The sequence below is a fragment of the Neofelis nebulosa genome, chromosome 16 (assembly GCF_028018385.1).
Source record: "Neofelis nebulosa isolate mNeoNeb1 chromosome 16, mNeoNeb1.pri, whole genome shotgun sequence".
In the NCBI taxonomy this organism is placed as follows: Eukaryota; Metazoa; Chordata; class Mammalia; order Carnivora; family Felidae; genus Neofelis; species Neofelis nebulosa.
Genome location: NC_080797.1, coordinates 4,791,050 through 4,804,824, shown reverse-complemented (window position 1 = coordinate 4,804,824; position 13,775 = coordinate 4,791,050). Strand labels below are relative to the sequence as shown.

At 42.0% G+C, this 13,775-nt stretch overlaps 1 long non-coding RNA gene across 1 annotated transcript in view; it reads right to left on the bottom strand.

The window, feature by feature from the left end:
• Positions 1 to 11,281: 11,281 nt before the first annotated feature.
• The window catches only part of LOC131498415 (uncharacterized), a 79,616-nt gene continuing 77,122 nt past the window's right edge, over positions 11,282 to 13,775 (bottom strand). Inside the window, exon 3 of the long non-coding RNA XR_009255421.1 lies at positions 11,282 to 11,633. This is a non-coding gene — a long non-coding RNA (uncharacterized LOC131498415). The remainder of the gene's footprint in view (positions 11,634 to 13,775) is intronic.

The following is a 13,775-nucleotide window of genomic DNA, read 5'->3' as shown; positions in this document are numbered from 1 at the left end:
ATATGGATGATGGCTCTAGTCCAGTGACTCCCATCCTCCACTGCCTTCTCCTCCCCTGCACCTCGTCCACAGTCCCACTCTGGAAAAGGCCCCAGCATCACACTCACCAAATCAAGCACCACCTTTCTGATCTTCCAGCTTGCATGTTGCCCTATCCCTAATCTAACATTCTTATTTAACCACACTGTACCTCCAATAACCTCTGACCTTTTATTTCTTCCATATTCATCAGCCCCTTTTGCTCTTCCAAGCAAGCAAAAATTCATAATCTTTTGTCCACTCTCTTCACAAAACCCCAAACTTGCTTGCCATCTCCTATCCCCTGCCACACTCAAGTGGAAAGAAACCAAACCTGAATGAATGCAACAGTTCACTACTCCACATTTCCAAGGAGATGGTACCAGTATAAATTCCCAATCACGGACCCCGCTGGGCCTTCGGTGCTGGAGTTATGCAGTCAACTTGCTCAGTCCCTCTAGTTCTATTTCAGATCTCTGCTCTCCTCAAATCTCCATTCCCTGCCTTTGGCCCCATGAGGTGACATCACATCCTGCTTAAAAGAAAAACTAGGTGTTCTCAGATGCCAATGGCCTCCCATTTCTGCTGCCAAGCCATATTCATCCTTCGAATGTGGAGGTCGCTCCTCCAATTTAAATTCAGGGCCGCCTCATCTGCCTACTCTAAATCTCGTCCCCTCCCCCCTTCTCAGAATATACAGTGGACACTCCTTTTCTTCCACCTTCTTCTCAATATCTTCCACTCTACTGCATCCTATCTTAAAACTCTCACTTGACCCAATTCTTCACTCTAGTTCCTTTCTCATGTCTCTACTTTCTGACAAAATCTCTCAAAACTGTTACATATACACATTGCTGCCTTTCCTCACCTCCTCCTCAACTCACTCCAGGCTGGTGTTTGTTCCCTCCACTCCACCTAAATGGATCTCACTATGATCCTCAGTGACGTCTTTATTGCTAAATCGAATGGACACTTCTCAATCTTTAATCACCTCAACCTCTCAATTGCATGTTACACATCTGACCATTCTCTTTTATGGAAATGTATTCTTCCCTTCATTTCCAAAACTCTGACCTGCTTTGGTGTCCTTCATAGCTCCAGCTCTCCAGCCTCTCTCATTCTCCTTCATCATCTCATCTGCCTCTGTCTAACCATCAGAAGTTTTTCTTCTGAAGTTCTTCTGAAGAAGAAGGAAGTTTTCTTTTGTGAACTCAATGTGACGTGACCCAAGTTTCCATCCTAGGCCCCCTTCTCCTCTCAGTCTACATTTCTCCTTGGATGATCTCACCTGCTCCCTTGGTTTCTATTACCATCCATAACGTATGGATTTCAAATTTACACCCCAACTCTAGTTCCGTACTCTGAACTCCAGGCTTAATGTCTCTGCTAATAGAAACTTTAAACTCAACGTGGCCAAAATTAATTCATGACCATAGCCTCCAATCCTTTAGCCTCTCTTGTATTCCTGCACTGTTCCTTATCACAGCACATGGCAACGGTGATCATTCAGTTCCTCAATCTAACTATTTAGGAACCAGCATTGAGACCGACCAACCTGTCCTTTACTCACCCATATCCAATCGGTCATCATGTTTTTTTCTTCACTGCCCTTAAATATCTTTCAAGACCATCAACTCTGTCTTTTCCACCATGTTCCCCATCCAAACTGCCATCATCTACTGCCCGGTCTCCCACACATCTACTCTTCTTTCCTGAGTCTAAACCATTCTGACAGAATCTAAACTGCAGCCAGTGAGAGCTTTCTAAAAACAATACACTGGCCACATCACTGTCCCGCTTAAAGTCACCCCTCTTTTCTCGTAGCATAAAGATTAAAACCCTGAGGATGGCCCTCGCCTACCCTGTAAGCTCCACCTTGTGATACACTCTGCCTTCCTCTTGTGTGTCTCAGCCTCACTGATCTCCTTTTTAGTTCTAGGGACATACTCTGAGCCTTCTCACCTGCCCTGGCTTCAAGGACCCTCTCACTTCTTACCTCTATACTTCGACTAGCTAGGGCCTATTCATCCTCTAAATCTGAGCTTAAATTTCACTATGTTAAGAAAAAGACCTAGACCCTCCCGAATAGGTCTGATTTCCCTGTTGTATGCTCTCTTTACTTATCACTTAACTAAACTGCAAATAAGTAATGTCATTCTCCCTCATTAAAATGGATGCTACACGAAGCATATATAGGTTTGGGGTCTTTCTCATTCACCCGTATATCCCTCCACTTGACATTGAGCCTTGACCAGAGTATCTGCTCAATAATGACGTTTTGGAAGTATGAATGAATGAAAGTTTCCATACCTTTGAGTTTGCTGCCTGCATGCCCTCCCCTTCTTATCCATCTGACAAATGTTTACCCATTCCTTAAGTCTCAGCTTCGACATGGTTCCCTTTAAAGCCTTATTTAAGGGGCACCTGGGTGGCGCAGTCGGTTAAGCGTCCGACTTCAGCCAGGTCACGATCTCGCGGTCCGTGAGTTCGAGCCCCGCGTCAGGCTCTGGGCTGATGGCTCAGAGCCTGGAGCCTGTTTCCGCTTCTGTGTCTCCCTCTCTCTCTGCCCCTCCCCCGTTCATGCTCTGTCTCTCTCTGTCCCAAAAATAAAAATAAAAAACATTGAAAAAAAAATTAAAAAAAAAAAAAAAAAAAAAAAGCCTTATTTAAGAGTCAAAGCATCCCCTGATAAGTGTTCTAGGACCTGCAGGTGGACGGAAATGTTCCTTTCCTGTACTTTCATCTCACTGTCCTATTCTCCTCACTTCTGCTGCTGCCTCTGACCATCATACTCTCGCCTCCTCTTTTGTAAGTGCACCCTACTTATCCTTCAAGGGCACTGGCTCCAAGCAACCATCCCTAATAGGAAGAAGAATCTCTCTAGAGCAATTACCTATACCTTCTCCTTTTCAATTATCCCTTCCTGTCTTCTCTTTCCCACCGAGATATTCTACCCCGTCTTATCTCTTATGTTCAGTTACTGCACCCTGGCCATGTGTCCTTCACAGTCACAGTATTTTGTCTTAACTCTCTCGTCCAGTTATTTCATCCTTTCTTATCTCTCAGCTCATTTATTGCATCCTGTCTGATCTCTTCTGCCCAGTTATTCCATTCTGCCTTATCTTTCCCGCCTAGGTATTGCATCCTGTCTGATCTCTCCCATTCATTTTTGCACCCTGTATTATCTCGCCTGCTCATTTATTGCATCCTGTCTTCTCTTCCCCTCATTTATCGCATGTTTTCTTATCTCTCCTCTTCCATTACTGTATCCTACCTTGTCCTTCCCATTCAGTTATTGCATCCTGTCCTTTCTCTCTCTTTCCCTCTCATTTATTGCATGCTTTCTTGTCTCTCCCCTTCAATTACTGCATCTTGTCTTATCTCTTCTGCTCAGATGTTCTATCCTGCCTCATGGCTCCTGTTCAGTTAATGCACCCTGTCTCTCTCTCCTCTTCAATTCTTGCAATCTGTCTGATCTCTCCTGTTACCCAAGGAAATTCCAGAATTTAGATTGATTAGTCTGGTTTACTCATTTAAAAAAAAAAGTTGTATTTATTCACATTTTACTTCTGAATTTTGCCCAACTACAATATATATTTAGGGAAAAAATAGTTTCTTAAAACTTTTCTCTTACTTTCAACACCTTCAAAACCAATGGGCAACTGTTTACACAGTGACATTTATAGAAATGCAAAACATCCACAAACAACCAGCACAGGACTACTAAAAGATTTACTTCATTTCCCCTACACAACTGCCTCTTACTTCTTTACAATTCTCTCTTGTTGATATCCTGCCACTTGGGAATATAATATATTCTCCTCCTACCAGTACTTCCAATTGTGTAGAAGATACCAGCTATCAGCACGGACGGCAACACTTTATTGGTACTTGTTTTCTGGAATAGGAAACTTAGCACCATACGTAAGACTTGAACAGAAAAACGATCCTAGACGTGTGTCTTGCTGTCTAACTGGAACTAAGAAGGACAGAGAATTTGAAAAGATTTAAGTTAAAATTATATTTGTCCCACTGATTTATTTTTATTATAGTTCACCAATACATGGGAAAATAGATTGTCAAATATTAATTATTAATGTTGCCTGCATGGTGGGGACAGCACAAGACTTCTTACACATAAGAGTAGGAATGTCAGCTAATACCTGGCGGGGAGCAAGAGTGAGCCAAACAAGTACATACCAAGCCCTGGGAATCAGGGAGTCCCTAAAGAATGAAAGAGAATAATTAGAAAGAGCTGAATGATTCTGTCTCCCCATTCTTTTCCCATCTAGACTTGCTTCCCCAGGAATCTGTGTGCATCTGAGTTAATTTTAACACCTAGTAGGTGCTCCTGTATTCACTCTATTCAAGGAAGTGGAAAGGTGTAGACGGCTAGAAGGGGTGGGTGATAAGTGAGCAAAACTTACGTGTCGTGTAGGGACAAATTATTGATGTGCTCCCAAGACAGAATTTCTGAAAAACATCTTCAAGGCTCTCCCTACATGCTGTGGCACAGAAAACACAAGTCTCTACATTTCTCTATCTCTTTAGCATCATGTACTTTGCATAGATTTGTGTATCATGGGGTAGTTTGCATATGGCATCCTGGTTTTGGATATGCTGGCTTGGTGGGCAAGGTTATGGCATGTTCAACAACAGGACAACATAACACCACATGCAGTTCTCATAAAATGCAGCTTTCACAAAATGTAAATCAGTAATTTGACGGGAGGTCTCTCATTTATCATTCTGTTAGCTGTTTACTTCTGGCATAGCTTTCATTGTGTCAGTGAAATCACTAAAAAAACATGGAATCTCGGAGTTGGAAAGGACACTAGAGGCTGTAGAGCTGGTGACTATGTGATAGTCTCGGGGGCGGCCCTGCCTGGGCCGAGTCTCCGCTCCACCACACACACTAGCTATGTGATCCTGGGCAATTTATTGAACCAGACTGCAGCTCAGTCCCTTTTCAGTAGACAGCATAATGGCATTTTCTACTCTTGAAGTTTGCATGAGGATCAAATGAGGCAAATCAAATACTGAGAATATACACGTGGCTCTTGGTAGACACTGAAGATACGGACCTATTTTTCCTTCACTCACTTCCCCACAATTGTCCCTGCTTGGAATGCTCTTCATTCAGATCTCTTCAGAGGTAATTCTTTCGCATGATTCAAGTCTTGGTTCAAAGAAGTCTATCTTGCTTGCCACACCAATGTGGCCCCCTGCCTACAGTAATCTCTACCTTGTTACTCTAACTTACACTTCTCATAGCACGTCACATAGAATAAAAAATACATCTTTAACTTTTTTTTGAATGAATTCATTGTATCCACCACCCTCTTCCATCAAAATGTCAATTCCAAGAGAGCACGGACTTCTTTTTTTAAACTCTTGTATGTCTGCCCAATAAATACCAATTAAATGAATAAATACCACTATGGAAAGCATTTCTATACATGATAATGAGTAAAAAACCAAGTTGAAGACCATCAGTATATATAATCCCATTTGTATAAATAAATATATATATACACCCTATACATTTATATACAAATATGATATATTTGTATATAATACACTATATATTTGCATGTGTAGAAAATTAGCTCTGGGGAATAGTTTGAGGTAGCTGAGTATATAGTCATCACTGCCCTTGTCATGATCAAGATCTGTACATTCACAAAAATCTCAACCTCAAGCATCCCATTCAGTCTCTGCACAAATTACCAAAGCATACAAGGAGAAATAAATAATCTGAATAGATGCACATCTATTAAAGAAATTGAATCAATAATTAATAAGCTTCTAAAACAGAAATCATCAGGTTCAGATAATTTCACTGGTGAATTCTACCTAAGATTTAAGGAAAAATAATATCAATTCTCCACAATGTCTTCAAGAAAAAAGCAGAGGGAGCATTTTCTAACTCATTCTATGGGGCCAGAATGACCTTACTATCAAAACCAGATAAAGATATTACAAGAAAGAAAAACTAGTTCAGTGTCTCTTATGAACATCGATGCAAAATTCCCCAACAAAATATTAGCAAATCAAATCCAACCACATATGAAATAATCACACATCACCACCAAGCGGGATTCATTCCATTCAATCTCTAACACCGCCTCTTCTTCCAGCTCACCTACTCCAGATATCCCATCATCTCCATTGACCCCTACCACTTTTTCATTGTTCTGATATGTTCTTTCACCTCCTTCTTTAACCAGGCCTAAATTTCATGGCCCAACATTATAATAACTCACTCGAAAAGATTCTTAACTCCGTTGGCCTTCTCTCTAAATTTCACTTGGCTGACAAAATCTCACCTTGGTTAAACCCAGATTCTCTATGGCTACATCCAAGCATCTGAACTTGCTGGAGAAAAACAGATCCGCTAAGCTGGTCTCACTTTAACTGCAAGATTATAACTCAGTACTCCTGGGCGAGCCTCTCCCTCTTCAAAGAGAACACGTCACACCTTCTCTCTGTATACCCACTACATCTCCTTCAACTGCCCTCACTCTCAGCCAGTGACCTTGCCTCATACTTCACTGAGAAAACAGAAGCAAGCAAATAGGAACCCCCTCATCTTCCCACCATCAAATCTATCAGCTAACCTGCATCTCGCTCTCACTCTCCGTCTTCTTTCCTAACCCTAACCCTTGTCCATGTTCCCATCAGAGCCTCTGGACTCCAGTCCCCCTTGCCTTGCCGCTCACAATAATTCCCTCTTCTCCTGTGTCATCAGTTTGTATTAACTCTACAGGATCCTCATCATCAACACAAATATGCTTAGTCTCTCCCCTTTTTTAACAAACTTTCCCTGGACCCCATGTCTGCCCCCAGGCATCACTGTATTTATTAGCTACCCTTCTCAACAATCCTTTTGTTCTCTGGCTTTTGTTATGGGACATAATACTTGCCCCTAGCTGTTGAATCACCCCCAGGTTTTGTTCTCAGAGAACACAGGTACTATAAAACAAAGGATGCTGTGTCCCTTCCAGATTCTAAATTCCTGACCCTCAAAATCCATAGGCATGATAAAATGTTTGTTTTAGGCCATCATCTGGGGCAGTATGGTAAGTCAGCCACACTAACAGGAACACGGCCCAAGCCACCATTATGATCCATCTACACTGTGGCAGTGAGTAGCCTGCTGCCTCTCCTTGGCCTCCCCTTGCTGCCCTGCAATCTACATTCAACACAGGCACCAGAGTGGTTCTTTTAAATCTTCAGTCAGACTACACTGTCCCCCTTCCTAAAATTCTCCTCTGGCTCTCCATCTCATTCAGATTAAAAACCAAGTCCTGACATGGTCTCACAAGCTCCTACGTTAACTGACCCTTCCCACTCCGTCTGCTGCCACGCTACCCCCTTGTCCCCTGACAGTGTGCTTCTGTTTCAGGCTTCTTCACTGATCCTTCAACACTTTAGGGTACTCCAGCTTCAGGACCTTTACATTTTCTGTTCTCTCTGTCTGAAATATTCTTCTTCTAGATACCCACATTGCTTGTTTCTTAACTTCCCTCAAGCTTCTATTCAAATGTCTGTCACCTTCCATGAAAAGCCTTCCAAGATCGCCCACCTTGGTACAGTTCTCCCTTTCTCCCTTACTCAGTTTTATTGTTCCTTTTAGCATGTAGTGTCATCTGGCGTACTACATACTGACTTCTTTGTCTGTGTATGTCCACCCCTATTGACTGAAGCATGAGCTTGGCCAGTTTGGGTAATTTATTGGTACACAGTGGACATTTAGTAAGTATGTGTAGAGTAGAAAAGCAAGTGACTGACTCTACCCACACCCTGGAATGAGAATTCTGCACAGTGTTATAAACAACTGACTTAAAATGAATATGCAACTTCTCTTCAACAGTGATGACCCATTGGGAGTCCCAGACAAATTTTTAAAAAGACAAACAACAAATGTGACTTGCCGAATCTCAAGGGGTTTCGTTGAGGCTGTGCTGCTATGCCAGATACCACAGAAGCTAGGACTGGGTGCCAACTATAATTTTTGGACAAAATTCATCTAATAAAACCATAAAACAACAATAATAATCTTGTTCGCTGACATTTCCTAGCCACCATCTCTCTGCGGTCCTTTACTACCATCTGGACTCCCATGGTACATTCAGGAGTGTCAGCATGTCATTGTGACCTTTACTTGGAATTACAAAATGTCTGCTTCAGCAGCCCCTGGTGACACTGTTCTAAGCATCTTACATATGTGTAGGTATGTGTGTGTGGGTGTATGTCTGTGGGTGTGTATATTTAAGAATTAAGTGATTATATATAACCTCCAATAATAATCATCTGTAATGCCTTTATTACTCATAAAGGCAGTTTATACTATAGATTGTTTACATAGCCTAATTTAATTCATACAACTCTATAGGATAAAGGGAATCTCAGGTTTTCACTAAATTTATGCTTTTAGTAGATGAAGGAGTCCAAGATCACAGAATCCTATAACATTTCCAAATCTGCAAGGATAATGGGGGGACACGCAGGGGAGAAGCTCTTATCCAAACTGCTTAAACACAGCTTCCAAATCACAAAGAACCACACAGATACAAGAAGGCTTAGCACTGTTTTCCTGTATTTCCTGTTCACACAGTCCTTAGAGAAGCAGGTATAAGGGAAAGGCCTCTCCCTCATTCAGCGCTGCTACTCTTCTGTCCTTGTCCAAGCTCTGCAAGGTTCTCTGACCCATTCCTGGTGGTCTATGCCAGTCTCCACAAGACCCCTGCCCTGTTTCAGAGCTTTCAAGATCTGGATGATCAGTCGGTCTCTGCAGTTTGTCAAAGCTCTGTGTTTTAGGTACAGTCCTCACTAGCTATAGTTGCATGACTCAGCCTGTGTCTTGGTCCCATCCACAGTGTCTTCTTCTATCTTTTAGTTCTAAAAGTGGTGGGTGTGCTTGATAATATAGTTATTATGTCTAGAATTTAGGTACCAAGTTCCAAAAGAAGTAAAAATAAATGAGTTGTGAAAATCTTAACATAGAAAAAAATCAGAAGACATTTCCTCTTTCTTAGACCCCCAACATTTTGTGTACATTGCTGAACTTCTGAGAGTCATTTCCACAGAGATTTTTTAGAAAATAAAAATAATGTCTGCCTTCCACAGGATTGTATCAAAAGAAATTTTAGAAAAAGTATAAAAGATTCAGTCTGTTAATGTGTTAAAGAGAAAATTCTAACTCAATAGGATGCATAAAAATAGTGATCACATTAATCAGTAATTTAAGCTAGCAGATGATAGTAAAAAATGTCACATCGGATCTCAGGGACACACTTAGAGTAGATAGATTTCCCGTCATATTCGGCAACAGCTGTGTATGTGGCAAAACCACCAAAACCCAATTTACAAGTATCATGGGCATATGGCATACTCCCACTCATCTTCTCAATCCACAAGAGTTTTGTGGATACCACGTCTTTCCTCCCACCTTAAATCAAAGTATGTAGTGCCCACCTCATTAGGGCTACAGCTAGTCATGAGGATTTGCCCGTGAACTAGGGACGCATGTCTGTGTCTCCTTCCATTATGCAGGGGAAACACGCGTGATCACCACACGGCATCCTGGTGTCCCCTCAGTGAAAACAAATGAGCTGGACGTAGCCATGGCAAGTTCTTCAGAAAAGGAACAGAAGTGTTTATATCTGTTCTAAATCCCTTACGAGGCCTGCACTGGTCTACCGCCACTGCCTAACCTGACAATTCGTTTTCTCCATCATGTTTAGCTTTTCAGACTTTAAAAGCATCTATCGCCAGTGTTTCTAAAATCGGGACCCTGGCTAGGAATTTTCTGCCTTAATATCTATCACTCACTGCTTCCAAAGACAGTGTCAGATCTAAAATTCATCCCAGCTCCTTAATGGCTTTAAGTGCTAAAAACCAATTAGTCCTAAGTTCCTCACGTCCAGCTCATTCTGTTGGACCAACTTTAGAGGCAGGAGAGTAAGTGGGGGCCTGGCTTTGAACTCCATGGTGAATGATGTAACAGCAAAGCTGGAGAAACAGCCTTAGAAGCCCTGAATCCCTGTCCCCTATCAAATGCCTATAAAGAACTCTAGGTTATCCTCTGTCAAATTATTTATAGGTGACAAGAAATATTTCTAATTATATCCATTCACAGCCACAGTCAGTGAATATTGTGCAAAGAGATTTGCAAAAACGGTTTTGCCAAGTAGGTTCCAGTTCGGACAGCTGAGGCGGCAGCTTGTGCTTGCAGAACAGTCTCTATAAAAGTGGAGCCCACATGCCTTGGTCCCGTCCTTCTTCAAAATTCCTCAAGGTATGTATACGTGGAGGGCATCTGGCTGGTTCTACAGTCCTGGTGGTGAGGACCATTCACTTAAGGGAGATGGCTACTCTTTCCAAATTTTAATTTTTCTTTCCACCATTCCTAAGAATGACACGGTACACAATATAGTTACTTGTATTTTGTGATTAAGTGGAAAAAAGAAGAATCTACATTCTCTTAGTTTTTTTTTTTCTTTCAACAGTAGTTGTCTGCTTTGAGCCTGCCACTGTCTTCATCTGGTAACACACGAGGTAAGAGTGATTTATTACTGCACTCTAAACAACAAAGGGATCTCTACTGCTAAGTCCTAAAGAGCTACCATTTTATTTCCTGGTTTAGTGATGGGAATAGGGTAATACAAGGAGCAGCTGTTCTTTAAAAATGGCTTCGCGTAAAATATTGACTTTTCAGACCACTTACCCACGCGAAATTTAATGACTAGTCTCCTTCATGTGCTGTTAGCACTTCAGAAAGAATGCCAACAATCACGTGTAATATTCTAATGTGGACTGCTAGTCCAACTTAACCAGGAAAGCTGTATTATAGAGACCATTTGGTAAAATCAACAACACGTTGGTCGCGGAGTCAAAATTTCCAGGTGCCAATCCAGGCTTTTCACGGGCTCTGGCTGCCCGAGGGAAGCCAGTTGGTTTTATGGGTCTTTAAATACAGTGTACCGCGGTGGAATTAGCACTGGCCCTGGATGTAGGGGAACAGGGCTCGTGCCCCAGCCCCGCCGTCACACCTCTGTGGTGCTGCATGACCCCTTCACCTTTCTGGGTCTTACTTTCCTTATCAGTAAAATGAGGACACCACATTCTAGGTGACTGCTAAGCTACTTCCCAGCTCTTGCCATCTATAACCTAAACCAGTCGTTTCCAAGTTCTCCTCCACAGAATCAAAACATTCAATGGACCTCCCCCCGACCAACTCCACATGTTGGGACCTGTACTTTTAGTATTATGTTAGAAAGATACATAATGATGAAAAACAGCTACACATTTAATACATTTTTAATTAGTTTATATTTAATGGGAAGCTATAGTCACTTAGACTTTCTAACAGAAAACACTGTTTGTTTGATGATGTTGCTTGCTCAAACTGGAGGCAATTATCGCTGTGCAGATGGATTCAAGAGTCCCCTGCAACAACCCTGAGGATCCTTGCGGGCTTGTGACCCCACAGGTCGGGAAACCACTGATCTCAGACATGAGACAGCAAGGGTGACTTCCTTTCTGTGTTCAGTGAATACACTGCATTACAGTAATCTCTACGTGGTAGTGTGCTGTTAATCCAAAATGGCCTTGTTTTAAAAACACAGAAACAAAAAATAACATTAACAGGATAACATTTTTCCTTCGAAGAAAAAAACTGTTAAATATTTAATATTTGTCCCCTGGAAATATGTTGAAATTTCACTGGATCATCAAGAGGTTTTCATAGGTGTGAACGGGACTGATTTTAGAGCTAGAATATGTGGCAAATTCCACATCTAACATCTCAATCGCGAGGATGTTTAATGCAGATGACAAAATACCAAGACCCCTTCTGAAAAGCCCACCTGAGGTGAAGGCTGCTGTTCTCACTGTCGTTGACAACCAAGACACTGTTTTCCAGAAGCCAGCCCCTCTTCCTCTCCACAGAAGTCACCTTCTGTCACTGGTCGCTTGTCTCATCCTTGCCATCAAGGCAAGAGGATTTATTTTCTCATAATTAATTTGTCAGTGGGAAAAAAATTTTAAGTTCATTTTGGCTTGAAATTTTATACTGGCTATCCACTTCAGAAGAGATATTCCAAGAACTGGTTTTTGGGTTTTGTTTCGTATTTTGTTTTGTTTTGTTTTTAAAGGAAGAAGAAAGAGAGATCTGAAATAATAAGAATCAGATAAAAATAACTAGTATGCTGAAATCCAGCTAAAAACAAAGAGAATATAGACTAAAAATACACAAACGCTATGAAAAAATTTTTTTTTAATTTTTTTTTCAACGTTTTTTATTTATTTTTGGGACAGAGAGAGACAGAGCATGAACGGGGGAGGGGCAGAGAGAGAGGGAGACACAGAATCGGAAACAGGCTCCAGGCTCCGAGCCATCAGCCCAGAGCCTGACGCGGGGCTCGAACTCACGGACCGCGAGATCGTGACCTGGCTGAAGTCAGACGCTTAACCGACTGCGCCACCCAGGCGCCCCGAAAATTTTTTAAAAATTTTTTTTTTCAACGTTTTTTATTTATTTTTGGGACAGAGAGAGACAGAGCATGAACAGGGGAGGTGCAGAGAGAGGGAGACACAGAATCGGAAACAGGCTCCAGGCTCCGAGCCATCAGCCCAGAGCCTGACGCGGGGCTCGAACTCACGGACCGCGAGATCGTGACCTGGCTGAAGTCAGACGCTTAACCGACTGCGCCACCCAGGTGCCCCAAAATTTTTTTAATTAAAACGGTTTTCTGGGGCGCCTGGGTGGCGCAGTCGGTTAAGCGTCCGACTTCAGCCAGGTCACGATCTCGCGGTCCGTGAGTTCGAGCCCCGCGTCAGGCTCTGGGCTGATGGCTCGGAGCCTGGAGCCTGTTTCCGATTCTGTGTCTCCCTCTCTCTCTGCCCCTCCCCCGTTCATGCTCTGTCTCTCTCTGTCCCAAAAATAAATTAAAAACGTTGAAAAAAAAAAAATTTAAAACGGTTTTCTAAAGTTATCTTCTGTTTTAATAACACTGCTTTCACATAATTTAAGAAGTGATCAAGGAGACTTAATTTTGGCTTAGGGAAAAATCATTTGTTGGATTTTCAACTTTCATTGCATTTACTTTTCGCTTTATTTACCTGATACCTAAATAATGCACTCCTAAACTGGGAGTTTATTTGTGCTTATTAACTATTTTCATTTTGGACCGTGTCCTGAATGAACAGATTTACCTTTTAATCAATCTAATTTTAAAAATATGACATCCAATGTATGTATCTGATTTTAAAAATTTGGGCCAGGAGAAAAATTGGACAAAATATGTGAGTTTTTACATTAGGTTCAGATTGTAAAGCCATTGAAAAGAGTTATTTTCCATGGTTTTGTATCATTGCAATGTCAAAAAAAAAAAGTGGGAAGGGGGAATGGAAAAAGGAAACAAAGCTAAGCAAGCAGAAAAAGAGAATATTCTGAACACACTTGGGACATCACAAACATTGCTGACTGAAATATGAATTCTTCCACATTTCTCTGCAAAGCCTTACAACACAGAGGATGCAATGGAGGCCTCAAATGTCACAAACATGAAGCTGCCAACATTAGGCTTTCCAACCTGTGATCTGATCCCTCAGCACCTTTGTACAGGACACGAGAGTGATCCCGACAGGCGGCAGTGAGGAAACGGGCGAGGCCAATGAGGCACAGGAACGTGAAACCAAGAGGACAACGTCCACGCTCCCCCAGCCTCACTGTCAGGCTCTCTCTGCCC